The following is an 18,054-nucleotide window of genomic DNA, read 5'->3' on the forward strand; positions in this document are numbered from 1 at the left end:
ACCAATAATACAAGTATGACTAACCTCTGGACACCTAAAAAGTGTTTGATGAACTGAAGGTTATCTCCCAAGAAGCGGGAGATATAGGCAGCCTGGCCAAGAACTACCTGAGGGGCAGGTGGGCCTGGGCAGTGCAGAAACTATCTCTTTGATAGTGAGGACCTGGCAACCAGGAATAATAATCAGATGATAGACTGTACTGCAGCCAGGGGATTCCAGAGGAAGGCCCCGTTCACACTTGCGGTTTTGCGAAAACCGCACCGGATGTCCGGACCGCACCGGAGCCGGATCGGACATGAACCGTACGGTTCCTGTCCGGATCCGGTCCGGATCCGGTCCGGTTGCATACGGTTTCCGTGCGGTATGAACACGGTTGCGGTCCGGATCCGGATTCTTAAAGAGATAACAACCTGTATAAATACCTGGGGTTCTGGGAGGTCAGCAGAAGCTCTGGGGTCATTGTTGGAGACAGCTGGACGTGTGGAGACCATCCTTGGATACAGAGACAGCAGTTGGGACCATGGATCCAGTCATTTTTTACGCTTATTACCTGGGAATTCTCTCCTTCCTGTTGTTTACCTACTACTATGTGGGGAGAAGGCGTGCTCCTCGCAGGAGATGGTGGGTGCACCCTCTACTAGCCAGGAGGCAGAGGAAGGGAGAGTTCCAGGCCCTCTACCGGGACCTCAGACGACACCCACAGAAGTTCTACAGCTACACTCGGATGTCTATTCCCCTGTAAGTATATAGGCCTAAATACACCAACCCCCACCATTCCTAAACACCCCACCCTCACCCCCACAACACCTCATCCCTGTATACCTAGCTAAACACACCACCCTGACCCCCACACCCCTGTATACCTAGCTATACACTACACCCCCACCCTCCACAACACTCCCAAACCTCTGTAAACACACCTCCCCCATCCTCCACCCAACACCTTGTCCCACAACATACTTTACAGCTTCTTCCTTTACATCTCCTGACAGGTTTGATACCCTTTTGGAGATGGTGAAGGATGACCTTAGGAAGAAGGATACCACGTTCAGGAGAGCAGTCACACCACAAGAACTACTCATCACACTGAGGTATGTAAAAACAAATTTTTTTATTGCAAAAACAACCACTTTCCAACATGGAAACATTCTTCCAACATGGAAGACAAAAAAATAACATATCTATGGTATAGCCCGGTCAGTTTTAAGGAACACCAACCACCAACTTTGTGCTGGAAGAGTTGCAGGGCATAGCTGCCCAAGTGTCTTTCGGGGACACCAGGCCCTAATAAATTGAAGTGCTTCAAAAACCTAACCACTGGCACAGGACCCTCTGAGCCATGGATGAAGGACACAGGTCAGTGAAAAGGCTAGGCCTCTCACCGACCAGTCAAGGTGTCCTTCATCCATGGTTCAAAGGGTCTTGTGCAAGTGGTTAGGAACAAGAACAAAGTGAGGAGCAAGAGGAACCGATGGCAGAGGTGCATGACTACAGGTGCAGTGCAACAGGCACAAGGTTGTGACCCAGGTAGTGTCTTTCGGGGACACCAGGCCCTAAAATTGAAGTGCTTTAAAAACCTAACCACTGGCACATGACCCTCTAAACCATGGATGAAGGACACAGGTCAGTGAAAAGGCTAGGCCTCTCACCGACCAGTCAAGGTGTCCTTCATCCATGGCTCCAAGGGTCTTGTGCAAGTGATTAGGAACAAGAACAAAGTGAGGAGCAAGAGGAACCGATGGCAGAGGAGCAGGACTACAGGTAGTGTCTTTTGGGGACAAAAGGCCCTAAATTATTAGTGCTTCAAAAACCTAACCACTGGCACAGGACCCTCTGAGCCATGGATGAAGGACACAGGTCAGTGAAAACGCTAGGCCTCTCACCGACCAGTGTAGGTGTCCTTCATCCATGGTTTCAAGGGTCTTGTGCAAGTGGTTAGGAACAAGAACAAAGTGAGGAGCAAGAGGAACCGATGGCAGAGGTGCATGACTACAGGTGCAGTGCAACAGGCACAAGGTTGTGACCCAGGTAGTGTCTTTCGGGGACACCAGGCCCTAAAATTGAAGTGCTTTAAAAACCTAACCACTGGCACAGGACCCTCTGAGCCATGGATGAAGGACACAGGTCAGTGAAAAGGCTAGGCCTCTCACCGACCAGTCAAGGTGTCCTTCATCCATGGTTCAAAGGGTCTTGTGCAAGTGGTTAGGAACAAGAACAAAGTGAGGAGCAAGAGGAACCGATGGCAGAGGTGCATGACTACAGGTGCAGTGCAACAGGCACAAGGTTGTGACCCAGGTAGTGTCTTTCGGGGACACCAGGCCCTAATAAATTGAAGTGCTTCAAAAACGTAACCACTGGCACATGACCCTCTGAGCCATGGATGAAGGACACAGGTCAGTGAAAAGGCTAGGCCTCTCACCGACCAGTCAAGGTGTCCTTCACCCATGGCTCCAAGGGTCTTGTGCAAGTGATTAGGAACAACAAAGTAAGGAACAAGAGGAATCAAAGGGACAGGTGCATGACTACAGGTGCAGTGCAAAAGGCACAAGGTTGTGACCCAGGTAGTGTCTTTCGGGGACACCAGGCCCTAAAGTTCAAGTCCAGCAAAACCAAAAGTTCCCTGACATGGTCATCTGAACACCTCTGAACCTTGGTTGAAGGAGATGGGGCAGGGAAAAGGTTGGGCTAAAAAGCCCTGTGATGGTATCCTTCCTCCGAGGATCGGAGGTATTCAGAGGAGCATGTCCAGGAACAATTTGACTTTTTATTTCAAATTGTATCGGCACCACTACTAGAAAAGGTGGGAGTTGCTGCCTGGAAATCTGGACTCTCTTGGGTGCTGGTCGTGGATGAGCTGGACCCTGACAGCGGTGGCCCATATTGACTGCCTCTGTAGCCGGTGTACATCTGTCATGATTGCCAGGTGGGCACCGCTGTTGGTTGTGGGGGTCTAAAAATTGGTGGTTGCAATAATGGCGTGTCCATGTGCTGTTTGATCACCTCCAGCAAAGTGGAATGGCACGCCATCAAGTTTTGGGAAGGCACCTTTTCCAAATATGGTATTAGAGACATCACAGTGTGAAAACACGGGTGTGCCTGCAATTTCAGTAGTTCCTTGCTTTGTTGATGTATTTGCTGCATCATGTTCTGCAGCTGGCCCACCGACTGATGATGCTGCGCACGCAGTTGGTCGATTTCTCCTCTGTGCATCTCATGCATCATTTTAAGCTCGTCCCTGTAGTGCCCGTGTACAGCGTCGAGCTCACATTGCAGTGAAGTGATGTGGGACTTGTACTGCTCCATGATATGGCCCCTGTCCTCATCTTGCAACTGCCGGGTTATGAGAGTTTGGTGGCTATGAAGAATCCCGAGAAGTCCGGAGACAGCCCCGGACATCTCGGACTCTGTCTCTCTCCTTGTTGGGGGGAGGGTACCTCGACGCCTCACTGGTGTGGTGGTCCTCACTGGTGGTGTGGCAGCATCTTCCCGTCCTCTGGCCTGTGTCGGGGTTGCCCTGCGCGCTGGTTGTGCTGCAGTCTCTCGGTGCTCCTCACTTTGTTCTTGTTCCCCGGGAGCTTCCATAGCGGTCGATTGTGGAGGTGCAGCTTCTTCCACACTCGGTCCTGCAACCTCAACATCCAAGCTCTCTTCTCCCAAGTCATCATCAAAGGAGAGAGCTGGGATAGCTAAGGACTCCCTCCTCCTACTCCTCTCCTCGGGGCAATAGGTTACATCGGCGACGTCATCATCCACCAAGCTCTCCTCACTGCTGAACCGTGCCTCCTGGGTCGGTTCCTCTTGCTCCAAATTGTCTTCAGTCCTGTAGATAAAAACAATATTTATTGGTGTGCCAAACAGCATGTGGCGTCAATTCACAGAGCTAGCAAACACTAGCAAACACTTTATCAACCGTTTCTACCAAACATTTGATAAAGCTTGTGAGAAAAGTTCGCTAGCCATGGGAATTGAGGCCAGTTTATAGCAATACATGGCCGAAGTCATGGTAGTTGTCTGCTAAAATGAGCTCTCAGTTCCTGCCCACAGTAGTGGTACTTACAGTCTAGGTTCCAGGCTTGCATTGATGAAAGACAATTGCTTGGCAAATTGGTAGTCTTTTTGTCGCTTTCCCCCGCCACTGCCACTTCGTTCGGCAAGTTTTTTCTTCCGTAGCCATTTCACGTATGCATCACGTATATTGCGCCACCTTGTCTTGAACCTTTCTCCTGTAACGACATGAAAAATTGATTTCGATTATTTCTCTTGTAGGTACATCGCAACTGGACAAACATATACATCGCTACATGTCACATTTCGTATTGGGAAGAGCACGGTGGCAGGCATCGTCGTGAGGACTTCGAGGATCCTTTGGACGCGACTGAGGGCCAGATACATGCCTGTGCCAGACACCACGAAATGGGAGGAGATCGCCCAGGGCTTCTGGACCGAGTGCAAGTTTCCTAATTGTGTTGGCGCACTGGATGGGAAACACATCCGGATTCAGAAACCCGTGGGGAGTGGCAGCCATTATTTCAACTATAAAAAATACTTCAGCATTGTTCTAATGGCAGTGGCAGATGCGGACTACAAGTTTGTGGACGTGGGGTCGTACGGTAGTTCCAATGACTCTGGAATTTTCCAGCGTACGACCCTTTGCCGGCTGATGGAGGAAGGCAGACTGCGTCTCCCCCGTGACAGACCCTGGCCTGGGACAAGGGCACCAGCCTACCCCTATGTGTTTGTGGGGGACGAGGCCTTCGCCCTGTCCGACCATGTAATGCGTCCGTACCCAGACAGGGGACTTGATGCCAGCCAGCTACACTTCAATGCTCGGTTGAGCCGTGCAAGGAGAATGGTGGAGTGCACATTTGGGATCCTGGTGTCAAAGTGGAGGGTGTTCCACACGCCCATGCTGCTGAAACCGGGCAACGCAGTTGTCGTGGTGAAGGCAGCATGCATCCTCCACAACTTTGTGCGGCAGGAGGAAAGAGAGACTCCGGAACCCCCGAATGTGCTTCCACTAATGCCCCTGCGGAGGTATGCAACCAGGCCAAGGGTAGTGTCACTGCGGAACAGGGACCAACTGAGACTTTATTTTACCACACCACCAGGACGAGGGTGAATGTTTGGTTTTTAATGTTTTGTTGAAATGTGTTTATTTTGGAGTTTCAAGTTTTTAAGTGATTTTAAATGTCTTCATTTTTTACAATAAATTGATGTTTAATAATTGGTCATTGTGTATGTTTTATGTGCACAGGTGGGGTACATCGCAGGTGGGTGGGAGACATCACAGGTGGGTGGGATACATCAAAGGTGGTTGGGATACATCACAGGTGGGGTACAGGTGGGTGGGATACATCACAGGTGGGGTTCAGGTGGGTGGGATACATTACAGGTGGGTGGGATACATCACAGGTGGGGTACAGGTGGGTGGGATACATCACAGGTGGGGTACAGGTGGGTGGGATACAGCACAGGTGGGGTACAGGTGGGTGGGATACAGCACAGGTGGGGTACAGGTGGGTGGGATACAGCACAGGTGGGTTGGATACATCACAGGTGGGTGGGAGACATCACAGGTGGGTGGGATACATCACAGGTGGGGTACAGGTGGGTGGGATACATCACAGGTGGGTGGGATACATCACAGGTGGGGTACAGGTGGGTGGGATACAGCACAGGTGGGGTACAGGTGGGTGGGGTACAGGTGGGTGGGATACATCACAGGTGGGTGGGATACATCACAGGTGGGTGGGATACATCACAGGTGGGGTACAGGTGGGTGGGATACAGCACAGGTGGGGTACAGGTGGGTGGGATACATCACAGGTGGGGTACAGGTGGGTGGGATACAGCACAGGTGGGGTACAGGTGGGTGGGATACAGCACAGGTGGGGTACAGGTGGGTGGGATACAGCACAGGTGGGGTACAGGTGGGTGGGATACATCACAGGTGGGTGGGATACATCACAGGTGGGGTACAGGTGGGTGGGATACATCACAGGTGGGGTACAGGTGGGTGGGATACATCACAGGTGGGGTACAGGTGGGTGGGATACATCACAGGTGGGGTACAGGTGGGTGGGATACATCACAGGTGGGGTACAGGTGGGTGGGATACATCGCAGGTGGGTGGGATACATCACAGGTGGGGTACAGGTGGGTGGGATACATCACAGGTGGGTGGGATACATCACAGGTGGGGTACAGGTGGGTGGGGAACAGGTGGGTGGGCCACGGGTGGGTGGGCAACACGTGGGTGACACAAATCCATAGCAAAAGTGGAATACATCACAAGCTAAACCACAAGCCCCCCCAAAAACTTCTAGTCAACATACCCTCTGTGCCTTGCTGTCTCTTGCTCAAGTGCTCAAAGTCCTCCACATACAGCTTGGCAATTTTTTTCCACAGGCCTCTGCATTTTTTGATGTTGCTGTGGTCCGCATCCCCCTTGTCCCACAGGGCTGGTACCTGCTGCACCTGTAGGATGAGGTCTTCTGATGTGTAGGGCCTCACCCCCTCGTTATCAGACATATCGTCAGACATGTTGCTGCCAAACAGCTCCAGCATGAAGTCACTGCTGCTCCACTCTGTGAACGCTGGTGCCATGTGGTCCCCATCCAAAATGGCCACCATACCATAGAGTCAGCATAGGAAGTGTGGTATAACATCCGGTTTTTATAGCCAGTGTGTTGTGCGCTCTCCGGTTCTCATTGGTTTCCTTTGGCCGGATGCAACATTCCGGCTCCGGTCCGGATACGTCAGCCGGACCAGCCGGACCAAAAAATAGCGCATGTTGGAACGGACGCCGGAGTCCGGATCCGGTCCGGCTCCGGTCCGGACGAAACGGACGCATGTGAACGGTCGCATAGACTTTCATTGCTATGCCGTGCATCCGTTTCGTCCGGTCCGCATGCGGTCCGGCTCCGGCACGGCGATTCCGGATAGCAACCGCTAATGTGAACCGGGAGGCCACTGGCTGCTAACAGGCCGGACTCTCTGAGGAGCGGGAGTCCTGGTTGTAGCTGACACCTGGTGGAATGGTGTCACTGCTAGTACAGATAGACTGAGCACTCAGGGAGAGTGACAGCCTGGGAGGTCGGGAAGGCCAGGTCGGCAACACACAAGCAGATGAGGTATAGAGACAGAAGACTGATTCAGTAACCGGGTACAGGCAGGGTCTGGCAACAGGTAGGCAGATATGCAGAGGTACCGAATCAGAAAGCAAGAGAAAGGTCGACAGAGCAAATAGTCATAACATATAAATATCACAGAATCCTAGCCTGGGGTGTGAGGTCCTTGGTCTCGACACCCGGGAACTAGTCTAGAGTATAACACAATAGTGACACAGTATCCCTAAACTTGGGTGTGAGGTCCTTGGTCACAAAACCCTGGAACTTGTTTAAAGTATAACACAGCATTGACACAGTATCCCTAAGCTTGGGTGTGAGGTCCATGGTCACAACACCCTGGAACTGGTCTAAAATATAACACAAGCGTAATCTGGCTAAGTGTGAATTCCCAGGTCCTCCTGGTTCTAACACTGTGGGATCTGACTGGTCTGAGTGCTCACATGTAAGTATTCGCAACGGCAGACAACCAGCAACTGACAGGCAAGATGTATATATAGTGCAGCGCTCCTCTGCGCCGCCCAGCACCACTTAGCCAATCACCTACTGCGCTGGGATCAGCTGATCGTCCTGATCAGCTGATCCCTCTCCTACTGGCATAAAGGTCCTGCCTCCCATCACGCGCGTCTGTGTGCACTACATCTGTGTGCACTACTAGGCTCAGACAAACCACACGCTTGCTGATGTGCAGAAACCGCCGGTCTGAATGCGGAGACAGCCGCCCCGCTGCCAGACCACGCGGCGGTGTCTCCGCAATCCATTACAATCCTAATAAGGTTTACTCAATGAAGCCTAAGTTGGTAAAACAACAATATAAGCCACAAACACAATGACAGCAAGTGTCAATTTTAACTTTTGTTTTTTTTTTTAAATTTGCAAAATTAAACTATATACAATATAAAAACACAAGACAAAATTCAAAATATTTACAATACAATAACTATACAATATATACACTCAGACGAGGCTGAGTCTGCCAGGGCCTTCTGCAATGAAGCAGCCAATTGGCCTAGTTGCCTTGCTATGTTCGCCAATTGAAAACATCCTTTTAAAAAAAAAAAAAAACAATTACACAATGTTGTTAGACAAACAATACGCATGTAAACTTTGTGGAAGTAATAATGGCAAAACTTACTGTTGCGTCTTGAGCAATGGTGACGGACTGCAGCTGGCGCTGGGGGGTGTTCCTGGGCCACATCACCTTCCTGGGGTGCTTCCAGGGGTTCTGGCTGAAGTGCTGGTGGCCCAACATCTGGTGGCTGGTTTGGGGGACCAGCTTCTTCACCCACATCCAACGGAGGTGGTTGGTCCTGAGCCTCGTCCGAGTGGGAGTCCTGATTGTTTGCCCTACCGTGGTATCGGCTGTGTGGCATTTGTGTATCTATGGAGACATACAAACCTAAGTATTTAAGGTCCATGCAACATTAAAGGTACTCCCTGTTTTGTTGGCCTAATGGCTACCAGGCCATATATAGCAAAGAATCAGCGCTGCAGCCATTTACAATGCCCCCCTCTCCCCTAATAGTGGCTCTCAAACCAGGCATGCAGTGGGTATGTACAGCTATTAGTCCTGATTCCCTCTTCCTGTAGCCGCCGTCTCTGATCCTTAAGGGGGCAGAGACCACTGGTATTTAAGTGGTTAAGCCGCTTGTGGTGAACAGCACTGTTTCACACAACACATGTGTTATACTACTTTATTCTGTAAATAAGTATATTTCAAATTAGATTTAACATTACACAATACTTACTAAATGTAAAGGTGACCAGTCATGATTCACAAGTTAAAATCACATTCGAGTAAATCTATGTAGTATAAGGGTAATTGATTGAATGGATAGTAGCCACTTCCCTTATATTAGGTAGAAATTCTCAGATTGGATGAAAAAGATTGGATCATCAGTGAGCCCATTACAATAATTAAAACCCATCAATCAAACAGGGGCTATAACGTTTTATCACTGTTATTTTGGTTTATGATTGGAAATGGATGTATGGGGATTAATTTGTATCTTCCCCAAAAAAAAAAAGTAATGGGTTGAGAATGACACTGCATAAAACACACCTGTAGTACTGCTGTATGGCCAATCATCACACTAACACTTCCTGCTATATCTGTAGGCACATTTAATGCCAAACTTCTATGGTGTCTACAAGCCATGAAGGTATCTGCTTGGCCTGTTGAGAATAGTCACCATTCTTTACACAACAGTCAACAGAAAAATAGCTTTAAAGATCACTTTAATGCCAATAGATATGCATGCTTGTTCCAGTGCTGTAGGTAATCAAGCCACATAATAAAATAGTAAAGGCACCCGTGCTATATGCATTGTGGCTCCTTAGACAAATAATTTGGTTAACATAACCACACACACCAAGCATGGCAAGCACAATAATTACAAAAGGACATGTACATGAAACATTTTTATATTCACCACCCTCCCGACCAAAAAAAAATACACAACATAGTTTGTATAGATTACTTACCAGACACATGCTCCCGTAGGACTTCTCGGACGAAGCTCCGCTCCCTCCTCTTCATGTCAGACCACCTCCGTTGGATTTGGGTTATGGTGTGGTTGCCCCAGAAGTGCTGCCGGAGTTCGGCTTGCAGCTCCTCCATAATGCGATGTTTGGCAAAAGGGTCATGCACGTTTCATAATTGGTGCGTAGGAGGGTCTGTAAGAACAAACAAATTGGTAAGAAATTAACATTTCACTTTAAAGGATATCCAAAGTGACATGTGATAGACATGTGTATGTACAGTGGCTAGCACACAAATAACTATGCTGTGTTCCTTTTTGTTCTTTCTGTGTCTGAAAGAGTTAAATAGGTGGTATTGTAAGTGGGTGACTCAGTACTGAGAGTGTGAGCGCACTGATAATAAATTGGCATTTTTATCTCTTTGTTGCTTTTAGAAGCCAGTTTCTGCTTGGAAAGTGTTTTATATACTAGTAATTTCTAAACAGTGAGGCTCACACTCTACTCACTTTCTGTCTGAGTCAGGACTGAGTCAGCCACTTACGAACCTAATATTAAACTCTTTCAAGCAGAGAAAGAAAAAAGGAACACAGCTTAGTTATGTGTGTGCTAGGCAGTGTACATACACATGTCTATCTCCTCATGTCACTTTGGGTATCTTTTAACTTGGCAACAGCAAAGAATGTTAATATGTGAACTTTAAACATTATTTTCAATCAATGTAACCCTGTCATCTGGAGAAAATATAACTGCTAAAGTTCCGTTAACTTACACACAATTGCTATGACATATTAACCACAAACAACCAATTATTCATATTTCATTGAGGAGCCTTTGTCACTGTAAGCTTGCTAGTGGTGCAGTGACCTAGATAAGGAGTTTTGTGGCCTGGTGCAGGCGTGCAATTACCACCACCCACAGGAGCTGGGAAAAAAGGGCGCAGGCAACTAGAGGACAAAAAGGGCGCCGCCATTCACTCCCATAATAAATAACGTTTAATGGGCGCCAAGCAGGAAAAAAGGGCGCCGGAGCTAAATAAAATTTACAAACGGCGCCCGGAGATGTTTAATGATTTAGCTTAATGAATGAGCTTGTGGTGATTTACGTTTATAAAATGCACCAGTGCCGAATAACGTTTATAAAAATAATTTAAAGTTTTATACCTTACTGTTTTTAAAACATTATTCACAAAATAAAGCGATCAGTACGTAATGTAAATTGCAATATATTTTTTGGAGTCACAATTTGTAAAACATTATTATCCACATAATAAAGCGATGACTAAGGGGGGTGGTTAGGGTTAGGCATCACCAGGGGGGTCTTAGGTTTAGGCACCACCAGGGGGGTCTTAGGTTTAGGCACCACCAGGGGAGTCTTAGGTTTAGGCACCACCAGGGGAGTCTTAGGTTTAGGCACCAACAGAGGGGTCTTAGGTTTAGGCACCACTAGGGGGGTCTTAGGGTTAGGCACCACCAGGGGGGTCTTAGGTTTAGGCACCACCAGGGGGGTCTAGGGGTTAGGGATAGGTACAGGGAGGGTTCTGTGTGAGAGTAGGCTTAGGTATAGTTTTACTACAATTTTAGTAATATTTACTAATGTTTTACAACACTTATTACGAACGTAGTAATATTTATATCATCGTTATAAAGAATATTTTCAGATTTTATTATAAGAACAAACCATAAATGAAGGTTATTCACAATAAAATACAATTATAACAATTAATCATATATTATCGTTATTTTAATAAACGTAATTCTAAGTTTCACTTTTGAAACCGGGAAGATTAAAGTTTTCACAATTGCCGATTTCATAAACATTACAAATAATGTTTAACAAATTTATAAATCATTAAATAAACGAAATATAGCACACTATTTTTATAAACGCTATTAATGATTAATTGTTAATTAGCGTTTACACCCCGCGCCCTTTTTGTCCGGGCGCCCTTTTTGTACGTACGCCCACCCACAACCTATACATAACAATTATTAATGGCAAAATAACATTTCACTAATACAACCAAAGTAATCAGTACAAGGAGGGTATGGTGATCTGTAGGCACAGTATTAGTATGATCAAGCTACTAGTCACATACATCATTATGATTAACAAAAAACAGTGTTCCTTGCGCTTCAACTCCAGATAATCAAACCCAGTCAGATCCAATTTATCACTTGTCCAAACCGGGTAATCACACGATGTGCTGCTCCAAATAGGGAGTGTGCAAAAACCATCTGAGAAAGGAAGGAGCGCTCTAAGTGTGTTACCAATGGTTTGAACTTTATTGCGCATTAAAAGTGAATACTCACAAAATGACGAATTCAAAATCGCTTATCAGCGGGAAAGCCACCCGCTATACCCCTCTGCAGCAAAGTTGCACGCGCTGTGGCCAGCAGCGCAGTGTCCGATGTTTCCGAGAGGCTCGTCTTGCGAGGCAGTAGGCGGGGCCTATGGCCGAAGTGCGTGTGACGTCATTACGCGTTTCGTCGCTCTGCGCCTTCGTCAGATGACGTCAACACGCACAGGGATGCGTAGTTATATACGCTTCAGTGCCGTAGTTATGGCAACTAATGAAGGAGGTGTTACAATAAACTTTATTGTTCATGACAAATTGTCAAATGTGTATCAGCCTGCTGAGGCATTCAGATGCACGCATATTGAAGGTATAAGTTGGCTCACAGCGCGTGCGCTTATGATACAATGCAAATTACACCAATACGTCAGAATTAAAGAAACAGTGGATGGTCGACAACAAAAGGTTATGATTAAACAATTTATTACATGTGGTAGTGATCATGTGATATATCTTCTGTCCTGTGAATGCCCCAAATATTATGTGGGACGAACCATGCGCCCGCTTAGACAAAGGAGCATAAAAGAAACATATTAGATGGAAATGAAAAACATAGTGTTCCCCGGCACTTCAAAGAAGGTCATTCTAGTAGTGTTGATTTTCTCCGTATTTTAGGTTTAGAAATGATCTCTAAGAATCTCCATTGGGGAGAAAGTTTTAAGAGGCTTTGCGAAAGAGAGACCTCCTGGATTTTTAAAATGGATTCATTGAGCCCAAATGGCCTCAATGAAGGCCTAGAAATTTCTTCATACATATAAGTTTTATGCCTAATACTGTCCTTTTAGAGTTTATGGTTAGTTGGATTCTTTGTATTTAACCTGTCTCCTCCCCCTCTTTCCACAGCTTCTGCATTATTCCCTAGCAGTTTCTCCCACTAGATGAGGGTGGTGAGTACATACTAGATAGATATTGTCCATAGTAGGATGTTGTTTCAGTCCCCCCGGTTGCCCACGCGCCCTCCCTTTTGGGGTAACATGTGTACATCGGGGTGATTATGTATGGAATGTACCCCAGTTGTTTTTTCCACCCAAAGGAGTCTTATATAGGCTCCTAAGGCGAATGGTATAGCCATTCGGTTGTATAGCCCTCCACTGTTGGGGTTGAGTAGCTGGAATTCATGTCCTTATAGTCCCACCCAGTACCAAGGTATTTTGGCCTCCATATCCCCATTAGAGTTGGGCCGAACCTCCGATTTTAGGTTCGCGAACCGGGTTCGCGAACTTTCGCGGAACGTTCGGTTCGCGTTAAAGTTTGCGAACCGCAATAGACTTCAATGGGGATGCGAACTTTGAAAAAAAAAAATAATTATGCTGGCCACAAAAGTGATGGAAAAGATGTTTCAAGGGGTCTAACACCTGGAGGGGGGCATGGCGGAGTGGGATACACGCCAAAAGTCCCCGGGAAAAATCTGGATTTGACGCAAAGCAGCGTTTTAAGGGCAGAAATCACATTGAATGCTAAATGACAGGCCTAAAGTGCTTTAAAACATCTTGCATGTGTATACATCAATCAGGTAGTGTAATTAAGGTACTGCTTCACACTGACACACCAAACTCACCGTGTAACGCACCGCAAACAGCTGTTTGTACTAGTGACGGCCGTGCTGGACTGGTGCGCACCATGGCGAGAGTGCAGGTTTTGGTGGCTTTACAGCCCATATGGTCGGCCTGGCTGATGTAGCTGAATGACAGAACAGTGACTGTCCAGCTGATCAAATTTGGTCTGACCACAATGAAGCAACGACCTTATTATCTTTTGTGTGCCCCCCGAGACACTCATCTAGGCGCCGGTCATTGCTTCATTGTGATACGCAAGCCCCTTCACCACGGCAAGGTAATGATCACGAAGGGGAATGGGCGCATGTACATGCCTTTTCTTTTGTTGTTGCAGCTGCCCTCAGTGCAGCCAGAAAAATTAGGCAGTCATGTACACGCACCATAAAAATTATTACAGCGGCCGCTGCTAGCAGCGGCCTAAAAAATTCAGCAATCCGCCTGGAGTCCCGGACCCTGTTGGTGGTGGCGGAGAAGGTAGTGAAGCGGCCTGCAGGCAGACATGCTGTGTGGAGGGACTGGGAGCGACTTAGTCTTTTTAGGGCAGGCCAGGCAGCCAGTCACACGGCGTGCAGGCAGAGATGCTGTGTGTGCGGGGACTGACTTAGTCTTGGGGCGGGCAGCAGCCCTCCGGGATCCATGCCTCATTCATTTTGATAAAGGTGAGGTACTTAACACTTTTGTGACTTAGGCGACTTCTCTTCTCTGTGACAATGCCTCCAGATGCGCTGAAGGTCCTTTCTGAGAGGACGCTTGCGGCAGGGCAGGAGAGAAGTTGGATGGCAAATTGGGACAGCTCTTGCCACAGGTCAAGCCTGCGCACCCAGTAGTTCAAGGGTTCCTCATCGCTGTTCACAGCAGTGTCTACATCCACACTTAAGGCCAGGTAGTCGGCTACCTGCCGGTCGAGGCGTTGGTGGAGGGTGGATCCGGAAGGGCTACGGCGAGGCGTTGGACTAAAGAACGTCCGCATGTCCGACATCACCATGAGATCGCTGGAGCGTCCTGTCTTTGACTGCGTGGACACGGGAGGAGGATTAGTGGCAGTGGTACCTTGCTGGCGTTGTGCTGTCACATCACCCTTAAAGGCATTGTAAAGCATAGTTGACAGCTGGTTCTGCATGTGCTGCATCCTTTCCACCTTCCGGTGAGTTGGTAACAGGTCCGCCACTTTGTGCCTGTACCGAGGGTCTAGTAGTGTGGCCACCCAGTACAGCTCATTCCCCTTGAGGTTTTTTATACGGGGGTCCCTCAACAGGCAGGACAGCATAAAAGACGACATCTGCACAAAGTCGGATCCAGTACCCTCCATCTCCTCTTGCTCTTCCTCAGTGACGTCAGGTAAGTCAACCTCCTCCCCCCAGCCGCGAACAATACCACGGGAAGGTTGAGCAGCACAAGCCCCCTGCGACGCCTGCTGCGGTTGTTCTCCTGCCGCTGTCCCCTCCTCCTCCTCCTCCCCCAAAGAAACACCTTGCTCATCATCCTCTGAGTCTGACTCGTCTTCTGCACACGACCTCTCTTCTTCCTCCTCCTCCCCCCTCTGTGCTGCCGTAGGTGTTGAGGAAACAGCTGGGTCTGATGAAAATTGGTCCCATGCCTGTTCCTGCCGTAACGGTTCCTGGTCACGCTCATTCGCAGCTTCATCCGCCACTCTACGCACAGCACGCTCCAAGAAGTACGCGTAGGGAATTAAGTCGCTGATGGTGCCCTCACTGCGGCTCCTCAAACGGCCGCATGAGCCTGCATGCATTTTTCATCAGTGTCCAGTTGTCGGGCCAGAACATCCCCATCTTCCCAGACTGTTTTGTTCTACTCCAGTTGTAGAGGTACTGGGTGACGGCTTTCTTCTGTTCTAGCAGGCGGGAGAACATGAGCAGGGTCGAGTTCCAGCGAGTGGGGCTATCGCAAATGAGGCGTCTCACCGGCATGTTGTTTTTACGCTGAATTTCTGCAAATCGTGCCATGGCTGTGTAAGAGCGCCTCAAATGCCCACAGAACTTCCTGGCCTGCTTCAGGACATCCGCTAAGCCAGGGTACTTTGCCACAAATCTTTGAACCACTAGATTCATGACATGTGCCATGCAGGGTATGTGTGTCAGCTTCCCCATATGCAAAGCGGCAAGCAGATTGCTGCCGTTGTCGCACACCACGTTGCCTATCTCCAGGTGGTGCGGGGTCAGCCACTCATCCACCTGTTTCTTAAGAGCAGCCAGGAGAGCTGCTCCAGTGTGACTCTCCGCTTTGAGACAAGCCATGTCTAAGATGGCGTGACACCGTCGTACCTGGCATGCAGCATAGGCCCTGCGGAGCTGGGGCTGTGTAGCTGGAGAGGAGAACTGCCACTCAGCCAAGGAGGAGGAGGAGGACAGCGAAGAGCATGTAGCAGGAGGAGAGGAGGTGGCAGGAGGCCTGCCTGCAAGCCGTGGAGGTGTCACAATTTGGTCCGCCGCTTTCTGCTTGCCATCGTTCACCACCAGGTTCACCCAATGGGCTGTGTAGGTAATGTAGCGGCCCTGCCCGTGCTTGGCAGACCAGCCATCCGTGGTCAGGTGTACCCTTGACCCAACGCTCTTCGCAAGAGATGACACCACTTGCCTCTCAACTTCACGGTGCAGTTGGGGTATGGCCTTTCTCGAAAAATAAGTGCGGCCTGGCATCTTCCACTGCGGTGTTCCGATGGCCACAAATTTACGGAAGGCCTCAGAGTCCACCAGCCGGTATGGTAACAGCTGGCGAGCTAACAGTTCCGCCACGCCAGCTGTCAGACGCCGGGCAAGGGGGTGACTGGCCAAAAGTGGCTTCTTCCGCTCAAACATTTCCTTCACGGACACCTGACTGCTGCTGTGGGCAGAGGAGCAGGAACCGCTCAAGGGCAGAGGCGGAGTGGAGGAGGGTGCCTGTGAAGGTGCAAGGGAGAAAGCGGCAGAAGCAGATGATGCACCTGAAGGAGGAAGAGGAGAAGGAGGGTGACTTTTCTTTTGTGTGCTGCTGCTGCTTTTGCTCAGGTGGCCATCCCATTGCTGTTTGTGCCTTTTCTCCAGGTGCCTTCGTAAGGCACTTGTCCCTACGTGAGTGTTGGCCTTTCCACGGCTCAATTTTTGTTGGCAGAGCGAACAGATGGCTTTGGTCCGATCTGAGGCACACACATTAAAAAATTTCCACACCGCTGAGCCACCCTGGGATGTGGGCACTATGGGGACCTCAGCAGCTGATGCTGAAGGGCAAGTTGGCTGGCTGTACATGGGTGGCGATACATGGTGCCGGACTCTGCCACCAGCTGTTTCTGACGAAGAGCTGCCCCAGCTTCTTTCAGCAACTTCTCTCCTCCTACTACTCTCTGACTCCCCCTCTGAACTGTCCCCCTCTTCATCTCCTCTATTGGGAACATACAGAGGATCCCTATTACCGTCATCATCGTAGTCATCCTGCCCAGCTACGCTTGCCTCAGACAAATCCAAACTTGCACCATCAGTAGGTCCTTCATCCTCCTGACACGTTACATCCATAGTGTTGTCGCGTAACTCAGACATATTAGCTGGTGAAAATTCATCTGGCTGTAACAACAATGGCTGTGCATCAGTGATTTCAACACTAAATAATTCTTGCGAAGTGTCAAATGCAGCGGAAGTGGTGCTAGTAGTAGCGCTGGTGGCTGAGCAAGATGAGGTGTTCTGTGTCGCTAAATACTCAACCACGTCCTGACAATCTTGGGAGGTGATGGGACGTGCCTTCTTCCGAGCACTGTACTGTGGGCCAGGTCCACACGAAATTACATTTACACGACCTCGCGCAGACCTGCCGGGTGGCCTTCCTCTGCCTCTGCCACTACCTCTTCCTCTTCCTCTACCTGTTTTGTCCATATTGGGTATGCACGGAGTGGTATATCACACTGCGTGCACTCACGTAGGTAGGTGGGTTCACTTAACTGCACAGGTATGCGCACTGATGCGGTGGGTTCACTGAACAGTACAGGTATACAGTGGCAGGTTCACTGAACACAACAGGTATGCAGTGGCGGGTTCACTGAACAGGTATACAGTGGCGGGTCCACTGAACAGAACAGGTATACAGTGGCGGGTTCACAGAACAGGTATGCAGTGGCAGGATCACTGAACACAATAGGTATGCAGTGGCGTGTTCACTAAACAGGTATACAGTGGCGGGTCCACTGAACAGAACAGGTATACAGTGGCGGGTCCACTGAACAGAACAGGTATACAGTGGCGGGTCCACTGAACAGAACAGGTATACAGTGGCGGGTCCACTGAACAGAACTGGTATACAGTGGCGGGTTCACAGAACAGGTATGCAGTGGCAGGATCACTGAACACAATAGGTATGCAGTGGCGTGTTCACTAAACAGGTATACAGTGGCGGGTCCACTGAACAGAACAGGTATACAGTGGCGGGTTCACAGAACAGGTATACAGTGGCGGGTCCACTGAACAGAACAGGTATACAGTGGCGGGTCCACTGAACAGAACAGGTATACAGTGGCGGGTCCACTGAACAGAACAGGTATACAGTGGCGGGTTCA

At 49.0% G+C, this 18,054-nt stretch overlaps 1 long non-coding RNA gene across 1 annotated transcript; it reads left to right on the forward strand.

The window, feature by feature from the left end:
• The first annotated feature begins 650 nt into the window (after window positions 1–650).
• Window positions 651–4,350, forward strand: LOC137538331 (uncharacterized). Its single transcript, XR_011024754.1, has 3 exons — window positions 651–738; window positions 993–1,091; window positions 4,267–4,350. It is a non-coding gene; the product is annotated as an uncharacterized lncRNA (long non-coding RNA).
• Window positions 4,351–18,054: the final 13,704 nt, after the last annotated feature.

This window comes from Hyperolius riggenbachi, chromosome 11 (assembly GCF_040937935.1).
Source record: "Hyperolius riggenbachi isolate aHypRig1 chromosome 11, aHypRig1.pri, whole genome shotgun sequence".
Classification (NCBI taxonomy): domain Eukaryota; kingdom Metazoa; phylum Chordata; class Amphibia; order Anura; family Hyperoliidae; genus Hyperolius; species Hyperolius riggenbachi.